Genomic DNA, 13,481 nt, shown 5'->3' with positions numbered 1-13,481 from the left:
CACCACAAAACAGTTTTTGGAGAAAAATTCCAAACTAGTCCTATCCAATTCATAAAAGTTCCTATCAGTAAATGTCATGTATTATTTGGTTAGCAAATAGGCACAGTACTGAGAGGAGAGTCTTCGAATGTTTCCCACTGTCGTCTCTTAGGTTAGCAGCAACAGTATTCATAGCATTTTAATGTTGTAAGTCAAAAAGTTGTTTTGGAGGCACACGCAGGGGGTCTGTTTCTTCAGGAATTATAATGGGAACTAAAATGATTACCTTACAATAGACTTCCTAATCTTTAAACAGCTAAAATAAGACGATTTCTATCCCTGCTGTTCAGGTTCAAATGTGAAATCCCAGCTCTTTTTATATACCTTTTAATCACAGCATTAGTCAAAGAGAAGGCTGAAGTACTGTATTTATGGTTGTTAATAGAGACAAATGGATCTTTTTTTTTTTTTTTTTTTTCCTTTCTCTTTCAAGTCGGGTGTGAAACATTTATTCTGAATGCTGTATTAGTCATAGCCAAAAATAAACTGTCTTATCCCACTCCCTTCTTCTTCTCCAAGGTCTTCCAGGGAGCTCTTTTCTTGTTCCTTATCTCAGGAGACTGCTGGGTTTGGTGTTTCTGTGCGATAGACCCATGCCTGAGCTTCGCTTCCCAGAGGCATGCTACAGTAGCCTTTAGTACAATATCCATCCTTGTTATAAGTGAAAAAAAAAATAATCACCCTACTTTTCATCCCATATCCATGACTGTTGGTATACACCCTTCTTGGCAGAGGCCAGGACATCCACCTCGATGTCTGCTTGCTGGTTGCATCTCTACGATGTGCCTGGTTGAACATCACCAGCGGCCATGGGGACTGGCAGGGCTGCTCCCAGGACCTACATCTGGATTTCCTCTGCAAGAAAGCAGGGGGCCCGGGGAGCTGCTCCTGCAGACCTGCTCCTGGCTGGCTGAGGGAGATTTGCTTACCTGGCTTTTCCACCATGGGAAAGGTGATGCAAAGCAAGAGTGGCTGGAGGTCTTCCAGCAATCTGTGGGCTCAGATGGGAAAATTTGGAGGCTTGCCAGCAAATAAACTAAGAAAAAGGTACAAACCTAGGGAAAAAAATAGAAAAAAAAAAAAAAGTAAACAACAGACAGCAGCAGCTTGTATCGATTGTGGTGGGATTTGGTCTTGGCTTTAAGACCATCAGACTCTTTCCTCAACTCTTAAAGTTTCCTTTTTTTTTTTTATGGTACATTTTTCCAAATTAACATTTAATCATAACCAGGAGAAAGGAAGTAATTCTGTGGTCCTTTGCACTACTGAAAACTGTAATGGAGCCATCTCTGGGGAAAAAGTGCTGTATTTTACTTCCCGTTGTATTTTCTACTGTTTAGTCTGTTCTGGTTCTAAAACACTCACTTCTTGTGGATGTTAGAGCACTTTTCTTGAGAGACATTCAGATAACAGGCTCAGGCCAGATGCAGAATGAAGTAATCTTTCTCAAATGGCTCAAGAATAACAGAAGTCATCTTCAGTTTCCACGCTGATGAATTACTACACCTGGAGGCAGCTAATTTCAGTCTGAACCTTTGGAACTGACATGGACTACGTGATTTTGCTTCCTTAGGGGATGCGAAACTTGCTTTGTTCTGTTTTGTTTTCCTGGACTTATGTTGCATTTGTACAATTTGTTTGCCTTGTTTAACATGGAGAGTGGCATTTTATGGGAGCAGAGAAAATTTGGTTTCCTGGAGCCTGTGTTCTTTACTGGTATAGAATTGTATGGAGTAGGTTATTTTTTATATTTATTCTTCGCCTGGGAAGAATTTATTCCTCCCCACTGTTTGTGTTGCTTACAAACGACCAGTCCTGCAGTAGTTGTCAGCTGGGCACATTCCCTAAACTTCTCATATTTGACCCCATTTTGGCTTGTAACCCCCCTGAAGTGCTGCGCTTAGTGGAATATCAAACTACCGGAGGGCATTCAGAAGGTGCTGGCCTGGCTGAGCCACTGGGCATCTCACAGCCTCTCAGAGCAACCTTGGAGGATTTATTTGCAGGATGCCTGCCCCTGCAGCTGGAGAGTCTGGTTTTATGAGCGACTTCAAACACCTCTCAAGAAATAGCTGAGCTGCTGTGGGACTAGGATTTAGAACCCTCTCACCTTTTCAGAGAAGTTAGAAGAGATGTATGGATACAGAGGAACAGCAGAAACCTTCATTAATTTTATGTAAAAGAGAGGTTTTTGTTAGGAATCCACCAAAAGGAAGCTCTTTGGAGATGCTCTGTGGAAGGTCTGCCCTCCTGTCAGAGACATGCCGGTGATTTGCTGTGAATCAGCATCCTGTAGAGACCACATGGGCTAGGATTCATCTTACCTAACTTCAGTCATTTAGAATTAAATGCATAGTTTTGGCTGGTTGTCTGGGCTCCTGCTGTAAGGGACAGAGAGGGGCCCTGCAGGACAAAGTGCCATCCTCCTCAGTTGGGTACCTGAGGTGGCAGGTTGGATGGTTTTGAGATGCTGTCATGGGCAAGAAGCGCCTTGCTCTTTGGAGAAAATTTATCTTTGAATTTGTTCGTCCCAACAGTCTGTCTGGTAAGCAAGAAAGGTCACTTCCAGTTCATTTTCCTTCATGGCAAGGGACTTTAGCTAAATTTTGTGTTTATCAAATAAAGACAATCAATACTAGAAGGAGATTATTTCCAGCAATGCAAACAGATTATTAGCTCAAATGAAATGGGGTTCTTTTCAGAGTAAACCCTGTAACAATCCTTAAAGCACCATAGCAGTGCATGTCCTTTTGAGCTGAGCTGAGAATGTGTCCCTCTCACTCCTCCCAGATGCTTTTTCCAGCTGACTGCTGAAGTTTGCCCACACTATTTGCTCCTGCAATGAAATCCCATCTATACAGTGACTTGAAATAAACTGATGGACTTGGTTTTAAACGTAAGCTCATTGATTTAATAAATAGATATTATTAAGCATATAAAGGTTGAAGGGAAGTTAGATAAAGGAGGCAGCTAATTAATCATGCAGACTGTGTCTTCATCCCTGAGCTATATTTGGCTGCAGCTTAGCAAGCGAAGGGTAAGTAGATCTGTGCTTGATTGCATTCAGTGCACTCCCTGCCTTGGCAGAGGAGTGAAAACAGGTTTGTGTTTACAGTTTGGGACAAAAGCAGCATTTCTCTGACATACCAGTGGTAGTGCTCTGCTGCTTACATCCATGTTTGGAGTAATTTACACCCAGTGGGCAATTTACACCGCTGTTTAAGCAGCTGCAGGATTTGGCCCCAGCAGATTACCATGCATTTACAAATCCAGCTGGCTGTTTGGAAGCTCCCAAAGGAGTACTTGATTGCCAATTACACTGTTTCTCCTTTCTATCAAATTGCCAAGAAACAGTAACTCAATTGATTTAAAATTATTTCTGTCGCACAGTCTCTAAGCCTTGCAAGCAGGTTATTATGCTCAGTTGCATGGTGGTGTTTCACCCCTTGAATTGTGTTTTCGGGATTGCTCATCATGCGCCCAGTTGGACTCCATTTAATAACTTGCTTGTGCTACATTAGCTGTGTTTCCTATCAGATAATTCTGCCTTCCTGTTAGAAAACAATGTGTTGTAGCAAAAAGCAAACACAACCTGCTGATGGGTTTGGGCAGGTAAACTTCAAAACAATAATCTATATTCATTGTTTAACAAAAATGGAAGTTGTTGCAGTCATAAAAGAGCCAAGTTGACTGACTTTGGGAGGACAAGCTGCCTGTTTGCCTGTCCTTTGAGGGCAGGTCTGCCACGAGAGGATTACCAGGGTGGGGAAGGCGAGCTCTCAGGGTGCCATCGTGCTGGGTTAAGGGCTGCTGCCTGCCTCGTGCCCTGCGTTGTGCGTGGCTTTGAATCAAAAGGATCGTGTCATCAGGGCTGCTGGTGGCTGCCACCTTATGCAGTCCCCTCCCTGGGTAGTGCCTGGGTTTGGACTGACCATCAAGCTCTGATCTCCTCCCTGTTCAAAGTGAGGCCCTTATTTAATCAACGTTTATAAGGCAGGGCTTGAATAGAGAACGATTAACCTCCCCAAAGATTTATTTCCATTGCAGAATAATTTTGGAAGAACTCAGGTGTTGAAACACATTGGAAGCTAACTTCTTTTTTTCCCAGCATTTGACTCTGCAATAGGGATTCTTTCACTTCTGTATAATTGCACTGTTTTCCTTCCTGGGCTCACGGTCACAGGCCCTTTTTTCTCTGGTATTCAGAAAGCTGCATTCTTGTTTCTGTGGGAGTCCCAAATCTCCTGAACCTGCTTTGCAGGTTTTAATTCCCTGTTTTTCCTCCTCAGCATCTTTGCCATAACCTCTTCTCCCTATTCTCTTGCACTCTTCCAGGTTTTGTTTTTATTCAAACTTAAGCATGTTTTCAAAAATGCTTCTTTCTTTCTCTGTCTTGGGAGACCACCGAGAACATCAGTGTGCACAGTGCCTGAATTCAGCTCTGGGATGAGCAGGCAGCAAGGCCTGGCACTGCCCATTACCAGCAGTAGTGCAAGGTGACCTGTTTTATATGGGGTAGATCACACCAAACAGTGTAGGGACACTGCAAAATGGGCTCCGAGCTTCTAGGAAACGAGCAGCCAGCATTTGTGAGCGACAGTTCTTGGAACACTTCTAACTTCAGGAGAGAAAACAGCCAGCACTGAAACAGAGAAAGAAAGCAAATAGATCTCTGAAATGAAGGCTGCTCCCTTTGCCAACTTCAAGCCCAAACACAAGGACAGTGGAAATTTTCAGACAGCTCTGTTTTATTAGCACTTGTAATGAAGTAGTTGTACTGTCTTCAGTAAAAATTTCGAAAGGGCTCACCATGATGCAGACGGTCGGGCCTGGAAAATCTCAGGCTAAGTGGTTACAGTTGGACGAGCAGCAAGTAAGCCACTGAAAACAGTGTTTGTGTAAAGGATTTTAGGGCAACCGTAACAACAGGTGGTGGTACTGACCGCCACTCCAACAAGCGTGGGCTGGTGTGTGTGCACACCCGCTTGTTGTTGCCCATATAGCATTTAATGCGGATGCCAATCAAAACAGTCTTTTCTTGTGTAGAATCACGGAATGCTTTGGGCTGGAAGGGACCTTAAAGCCCACCCAGCTCCACCCCCCTGCCATGGGCAGGGACACCTCCCACCACACCACGTTGCTCAAAGCCCCATCCAGCCTGGCCTTGAGCACCTCCAGGGATGGGGCATCCACAGCTTCTCTGGGCAGCCTGTGCCAAGGCCTCACTGTAGAAGTGAGGTTAAAATATCAGCCTGGTTTTGGGCTGTTGTTACACTGGAATCTAATAACCTCTGTGGTAATTAACGTTATTCGAGCAGCCCAGAAAAGCAGGACAGCACTGTCAGCTGGTGTGCCAGTGAGCGGCCCCCTGCTTGGGGCAGGCTGTGGGCCTGTGTTCGCCCGTGGCTGTGGGCCTGTGTTCGCCCACGAGCAAAGCGCCGCTCAGGCTTGTTAAACAACGACCAGTTTGCAGTGATTTCGGTGACGGGCAGACTTTATACAGGCAATTTGTAAAGCCTTTGGTAACAGTATTAGATAAACAAGACATTATTACACAGTTGACCAGCTAAGTTGAGCTTTAGCCAATAATCCTGCTTGGTAGGCACATTATCAGAGTGAATTCACTAGTCTAGACACTTTGTGATTTTTAACTTTGGTATGCGGTTACTCTAAAATAACAGGCTTTGAGAGGAAAATTGTCTGAAATGGCTAGTTCTTTACTGTGAGCATTAAGGACCTTCAAGGAGAGAAAACATTTCGCACTAAAGGGCTCTTCAATCCAGTGAAGAAAGGCATAGCACAAACTGGTGTCTGAAAGCTGGAGACAGACAAATTCACATAGAAAGTGAGCTGCATTTTTAAGAGAGTCACAATCCATTGGAACAAATTATCACTGAAAGCGCTGGATTTTTCTCTCTGTACTCAAATTAGGCTGGCTGTCTTGCTGGCTCTTGTTTTAGCTGAACAAAACTATGCTTCAATGAAAAACAGATTCCCAGGCTCTGTACTGGAGTGGCTGGGAGTCATATACTTACCTGTGGTGTACAGATCAATCTGCATGATTTGATAGAGCTTTCTGAACTTAAATACTGTGAATTTAACAGCAAATGTTTATTCATACTGCTTCCCAAGGTGTCCATCGTGTCCCTTCCCTTGCTTTCCAGCTTGCTTATTTGTGCATATTGGAGCAAATAACCCTTACATTTTGTTTTTGGTGAGTTATGAGATATTGACACATCCAGGTGACCTGGAACCTCACTGTGTCCAGGCATAGATGCCATAAGAAGTCTGGTGGTGTCCAAAAGGAGTTAAATAACCACTCCTCTGCAATGCAACTGCCTCAGGCATCTCTCAGTGCCCTCATCTTGCAGTCTGCTCAGAATCTCCTATGTGGATCAGCCTCTGGCCCAAAAGAGCTTCTTCTGTTTCTTGACTAATTAGCTGTGAGATGTGGAAACCAACCTGAGCTAGTTCCAGGGAAACTGGTATTAATCACACCATCATCCAAACCGTATATGGCAAACCTAGTCAGCAGCTGTTTTAGAAATGGGAGACTTGAAAGCATAGGGACAAGAACCATACTTGCATACTTCTGATAGCTAAATAAAGCCTCAGCAGTATATATGGAGCTCCAGCAGGCAACTGAAATGAAGCATCTGGATTTCCTTATCGTATCAAAAAAAAGAAAAAGAAAAATGAAAGAGGCTTGTGGCTGAGGAATGAATGGTCTTTGAATCTGTGTGCTGAGCAGGGAGCCTTGCAGAGGCACTCTGGAGAAGACTCTCAGGAGAATCACAGAATGGTAGAATCATTTAGGCTGGAAAACATCTTCAAGATCATCAAGTCCAACCATCAACCTACCAAGTCCCATCCCTAAGCCTTGTCCCATCATGCCATGTCCACGTATATCTTAAATACTTCCAGGGAGGCACCTGTAGGTTGAGATGAGACCAGGCTTTCAGTATCATGTGGATGGCTTAGCCTGACTGCCAGTTTAAGCTCAGTTTAGATAGTCATCAACTTGTTTCCTCTGTCTTTTTATTTTCTGTGGCCCATAATGTAATGTGGCAGATTAAAACCGATGTTGAATGGCTCCCTCACCCTCAGAGCTGTGTCCATTCTGTGCCCTGCAAGAGTCAGGTTGCAAACGAAATAATGACATGCATCGGACTAATTGCACACCGTGTCCAAAGCACTCACATGCAGGGACTTGGCACTGCCCCATGTGTGCGAGCTGGGCTTTATGAGGTGCCCAACATTGTACAGCATAGAATTTATATGCAATTAAAACATGCTTCATTATTAATTATTTAAATGTAATTAAATTATGCTTAATCGACTGTGTAAACTCACACCCACACCTAAACTCTGCTGTGGCTCTGCATAATGTACCTAAACACCAGATTTTCTGGAAAGGGAAATCCACTCATTAAGCAGGTGTTCCCTTGCTTGCTTAGTTCTGGTTTTTCACTAACATTTTGCCCTGGGGGGAACCTGATTATTCACTTGCAGTTAAAGGAAATCACAGACTGTCGGGAGTGGGTTGGTGCTTTTCACCTGCCTTGAAAGTTTTTTGTTTTCTGATGTGTTTTTTTTCTTTCTTTTTTTTTTCTTTCCAATTCTGTCAGCAAATTAAACTCTGGGAAGAAGTATCAAATTAAGCTCTGGGAAGAAGTATTCAGAAAGCCTACACTTTAGGGAGGGACAGGACTCCTTTCCAACAGGGTTTGTTTTCTACAGGATTTCTCACTCTGACTCAGGCTGTCTTGTTGCTTTTCTCCTTCCCAGCCATCCCATTTCCTCATTGCTTCACCGTATTTTTATTTTTCACTCTTTCTACGTCCCAGCAACATGTTTTTCCTTCACACTTTTGTCTGTCATTACCCATTTTTAACCAATTTCTCATTCTGTCCACTGGTGCCCTGGTTATCTCCCCTTTCTCTCCTTTCCATTTTTTACCCTCCCGTATCTCCCAAGCATCACATAATGAGGAACAGATTGGATTCCTTACTAGGCTCATTGGCGAAAAGCACCATGTCGATGCCAGGTTGAGATGATATGATATGATACTACGGATACGAGTTGGAAATAAGTAAACGTGGTTATTGTGGCACATTGAGATTCTTGGCTCTGCCCCAAGGGATTTAAACAACAACAAAAAAAAGGAGGGTGTAAAGGAGAAAGCAGCTGAATGGTCTGTTGAAGCTCACTTAGAAGGGAAAAAAAAAAAACATGCAGCTATATTTTTTGGAGCTGATTTTGTAGTGGTTCTATCAATCATTCTACTTCCTATCATTGCACTTACCCAATAAAAAGTAATGTGCTTTATATTTTTGTTTGTTTGCACTTGGTAGAAAGGTCTCCCATGGGCACCGGGAGGGGATACTTTGAGAACTGCATGAACTGGTCACAAGACAGGTGTCGGTGTCCTGTCTGGGTGTCATGCACGATAGCTGATACATACGATACTTCCCTTGCCCAGATACTGTGTGTACACGATGTCTTTTCGGTGTTGTAGAAGCCTAAGAACTTACAGTACACTAGAGATGCAGTATGAAGAATTATTTCTTCTTTATGGAGGACTTCTCCAAATAAAGAAGTTTGAGGTCTTCGGCATTGATATCAAATCATTGCCTTATTTTTTGAGAGGTTTCTGGTTAATTTATATAGGTTAATCATGAAGAAGTTGCATTTAGCATGATTCAAATAAGCTTAACGGCACTCTTTCGTGTCCATATATAGTATTTATTCATGGTCTTTATTTGACTTTTTTCGTCTTATCTTGGTTATGACAAGTAAACAGATAATGAATGTAGGAATTATTATTCCTAACAGATGTAGGAATAAACAACCCATACCAGATAGAGGTTTTAGTTGTGCTACCTGATGTTTCTGGTTTTGCTTCAAAAAATCATGTGTTTTTTTTTGTTTTTTTTTTCCCCCTCAAAACTGAGACCTGCTGAGCAGACAGTTGAGAGTTCTGCATTAAGAAAAGATCTCTGCAGAGCTGTCTTTACTGTGTCCTTCTTCACACTATCTAGAGCTGGGACACTGAAGGAAAGTGAACCCAAAGGAGATCCCTGTAGGTGTAGTGATATCTACGGTCAACACCCATTCATCCATCCCAGCTTCCCTTCATCCAGTCCATCCATCCATCTGTGTGCAATGCACGCCCTACGAGTACATGGCCAGATACTCAGCTTGTGAAAATCAGAGCAGTGTAAAGGAAACGGTGTTGTCCCTAGATATAGAGTCCGAGGAACCCATTTTTGCTGGTTATCTTTCTTTTGCTCAGTGGGTAGGTTTTGTAGCAACGTTTGGACTTAGAGATGCCATAGCCTTATTTTCTGTTTAAATCTCATATTTATGTTAATGAAGGTGCTGCATTGGCAAGGCTGGTCAGGGCTGAGCTGGGAATAAAGCAGACTGCTCGCGTGGACTCTGGACTGCTGTGCTCATCTGCAGTGTTGAAATATTTTTCCAGTCTGGAGTCATGTAACATCCACATTGGGGAAGGAGGACGAAGCCATCATTCTCTAATTAATTAAGGCAAGTTCTAGCTCTCCTCATGGGTAGACCAATTTTGTGACCTAATACATCCCTACCTATATTGATGAGACAATCCCATGGCTCTTTGATGTCTTTCTCCTTTACCCAGCTCCTGGGTACGGTAGAGAGGATCCGTGAGGTGATCTGGGGCAGATTTATGTGACGTGAGTGGTGTGTAGGCAGCGCTCAGTACCCAGGGACAGCAAGCCACTGGTCACCTTTGGGCTCCTGTTTGGGTGACAGCCCTGGAGAGGATGAACAGCTGCAGGATGGGCTCTGCAAGCTCCATTTCTTACCCTGCAAGTGATAACACTGGAAGCTTTTCAGCAAATCACGTAGGTCCAGATCCTGACAAGTGTAGAAGAAGCTCCTCTTGATCTTAGAGGGAGTTTGATACCGAGTACTTGCACAGATTTTTACTTCTTGCCTGTAAGCAGGGATAAAAGCCTTTCTTGCAGAAGTGATGCTGGTAAGAAATACATTTGCTGTTGTGAGCTGCTCCGGTGCAGGGGAGATGAGAGCCCTCCATGGGTAAGAGGACACTTGAGGTGTGATGACGTTTCCACTGCAGTCAATTGGCTGGGACACTTGAAGCAATTCCCCTGGGGAATACTGCTGCAAATCTAACCTTCCTCCTTGAGGCACTGGATATACTTTTCTCATGATGGTAGGGGCTGGTGAGTTTTCGAAACCGATGCTCTCTCATTGCATGGATTAGCAGAAAGAAGAAGAGAGCAGCATCCATCAGCAGCCACGAGACTGATTCCAGGCACAGCCGTGCAGCGTTAACACACATTTTTGTAAGCGTGGAGCTGTTTAGGCTTGGCTCTGCCTTGCCATCCTCTTTCATCTCCAGGTGCATGTGACAGACTTGACTGCCACGTTCGGCTGGGATCCTGCGGGCTGCTAAGAGTAAGGTTTTGACATCGTCACACTGTGGGACTACATCTCATTGCTAGCGAGGTGGGAGGGGGGTGCATGCCCTCAAGAGTTCAAAAAAACTTCTTAATGCCAGTGTAAAGATTTCTTAAGAAAATGTTAATCAGGACTCCTGCCATGCACATATTACTACAACTCGCGATCCCCAAAAAACAGCCTAAGTGTGCGACAGCTTGCCAGTTAACCTGCTCTAAGACACTGCACAAAGGAGAAAGAATCAGCAGAGACTTTGATACCAAACCTGCTCAAGTTCAGCGATCACATCCTAAGGGTGCTTTGCCCTGTAGCGGATGATATTAAATGGGTCACTGATCACCAAGCAGAAAATTACTGCTTGAGGGTTTTTGTTAAAAAAGATAAAAAACAAAACCACGCAAACCGCACCACCACCAAAACCGTTATTTTGTGAAGCTTGATGTTCATTGCATGGAGAAACAAGCAAACTTTTAAAGCTGAACTACTTGCCTTCTCACATGCATATTAAAGAGGGAAATCACTCGTGCTCCAGATGAGATAGCAATGTGTTTCTGTTCCTGAAGAGCAAAGAGCTGTCTTTGCTGTCTCAGAGAGGAGCGCTCTCATAAGTCTTCCCTCCACGAAGTGCCACTTGTTTGGGCATCGTGACAAGTAATGGCCTTATTCCACGTGTCAATCCAGACCTTTGTAAGAATCTGTTTTTTGCATTCCAAGGAATATTTTAAATCTATTTTAAATCTAATCTCTGCTTCATGATGATACAGCTATTTATGTTTCTCTAACACCAGAAGTCATTAGGCATCCTAACAAAAATGAGTGGAACCCTTCCCTCCCCTCACATTTCTTTCTTTCCCCACCACAAAGCCCTCATGCTGTATATTGGCTATAAGATTAAATTAGTCTGATCATACAGCATGCAAACACGTACTGCACGAAGTGCAACTCCATGGGGAGCTACCCGCTCTGTGTCCTTCGCTTTTCTGTAGTAAGGCCATTTTCCCTCCAATCTAAACGCATCGCTAAGATGCAGTCCCCTCGTGTTTGCTTTAGGCATTAGCAGTGATGCTCTAATAATGTCTCCTTTGATCATCTGGCCCAGCTGCCTCCCTGCTTTCCTAAATATAAGCCGGGGCATTGAGTGAGGTGGCCAGATTTTGTCTTGTGTGGCTCGCTCCCTCCCCGCATGGAGCAGTGTGTGCGTGCAGGGAAATGTTTTGCTTGGTAGCATTTTGCCTTTTGTTTTTAAATATGCATGCCTGCTCCGTGCCTGTATTCCTGGAGGAATTGCATTTGCAGTCTTGGCCTGGGCCCCGAGGAGGCTCTCACTGTTGCACACTTCGTTTTTAACCCTTAACGTTAGCAACGTCTCTTGTGCTGGAGGGGACTGAAGAGGAGCATCCACCTTCTTTCACAGTTGTGCTTTACAAGGAGAGAGACAGAGGGCACATTTTTCTCTCTCTGATAAGTGCCATCGGGGACCCGGGACCTGTGGTGAGGAGCAGGCACTGGGTGGGGAGGGATGGTGAGAAGACACCACGCACAACAGCATCTTCGTGGTGCCCTTGGCAGCACAGACCCAGTCCTGCAGCACGAAGCTGGCTGACCCGAAGGAAATCCGATGTTTGGGAGCTGTAAAGTTGCCCAAAGCCTTGCCCATCAGTCGGACCCCTGTTTTTTTCTGTGCTTTTGACTGTTTTGAGTGAAAGCCTTCAGACCTGTTGCAGCAGAAAGCTGTGTCTGGACGTGGCCAGCGCCACCTCTGTTCCTGGTGGCTTTCTTTGGGAAGGTCCTGGAGGAGGATGCTTGATGCCGGGATATTTTTTTTTCCTTTTTTTATTTTTATTTTTTCACATTTCTTTAGGGACGATGTCTACAGTGTGCTGTGCCACAGAGCAGCACAGCAGCGCTGATGGCAGGACAAATTTGATTTTTGTTTGTTTGTGGGTTTTGCCATTTTCTCCTTTTTTTCAAACAGGCACCCTCTGAGAATTGTTTAAATACATTTTGGTTTATACTAACCCAAGCCTGTTTCTTTCCCATCCCTTAAGAAGGCCCGGGTGAAAGGAACACTGCCAAATTGACCAAGATTTTGGAAAAAAAAAAAAAAAAAAAAGATTTAACAAGGAAAGACCTCTTAGTACTACTGTAAGGTCAGTGTGGTCAGTGTGCATGTTTCATCGCGGCATTTGGGAACAGTGTGGGGTTGTCTCCAGAAACAAGGGGTACCTCATTTCAAGGGTATATAATACATTTGTATAACACAGATACAAATGGGGAAGGGTATCACTTGGGGAAGCATTCACCAATGAATTTTTTTTTCAATAAATACAAAAATGGATAAAGCAAACACATACAGTAACTGCAGCATAATGTCATCTGCTATTTATTTCTGAGGTCTAAAGCAAACAGATGTGATCTAATGGAGAAAATGGATGCTTTGAAAGCCAAAAAAAAAAAAAAAGAGTGGTGTGCCCCACTCCATGGATGATGCCTTTTTAGTTTCTGGTAAAAATAGAAATAATCAAATATATTGGCCAAAGCTCAGACAATTTCAGACAAAGAGTACCAGAAACAAAAAGGAAAAAAAAAATGGCCTAAAGCTGGGGGAAAAAAGCATTTGGAAGTACTGCAGTGTTTTGTGGGAGTTGTCATCCAGCATGCTTGGTTTTCATCTACACTGAGGGCTTCGTGGTGAGACCATGTTCCTCTCCCACACAATAGTTGAAGGAAGCACTAAACTGGGGGAATGAGCGCTTGGGCACGTCCTGGGGATTACTCATGATACCACCAACCATAATTCCTACAGACGCAGGCACAGGTATCTGCATTTTACTCGCCTGAAGTGAGCTCACCAAGCTGTCCTGTCTTTCTGAGGCAGCATCCCACCGTTTCTGCAGTGCCTGATGTGGTGGGACACAGTGCCAGTTGAGTCCTCTGGCTGTTTTTGTTACTGGTAAGCTTCTTGATGACGTCCTCTT

At 43.9% G+C, this 13,481-nt stretch overlaps 1 protein-coding gene and 1 long non-coding RNA gene across 23 annotated transcripts in view; both read left to right on the top strand.

Moving 5' to 3' along the window:
• Positions 1–13,481, top strand: part of FAT3 (FAT atypical cadherin 3) — a 426,083-nt gene that overhangs the window by 123,101 nt on the left and 289,501 nt on the right. The gene's annotated exons all lie outside the window — the stretch shown is intronic.
• Positions 8,965–13,481, top strand: part of LOC308182706 — a 32,545-nt gene continuing 28,028 nt past the window's right edge. The window contains exon 1 of the long non-coding RNA XR_013942022.1: positions 8,965–13,481. This exon is cut by the window's right edge and continues 24,313 nt beyond it. This is a non-coding gene — a long non-coding RNA (uncharacterized lncRNA).

Source organism: Anser brachyrhynchus (genome assembly GCF_964034855.1).
Source record: "Anser brachyrhynchus genome assembly, chromosome: 1".
Lineage (NCBI taxonomy): Eukaryota > Metazoa > Chordata > Aves > Anseriformes > Anatidae > Anser > Anser brachyrhynchus.
The sequence above is the reverse complement of the archived record's forward strand: the minus strand, read 5'-3'. Positions and strand labels throughout refer to the sequence as shown.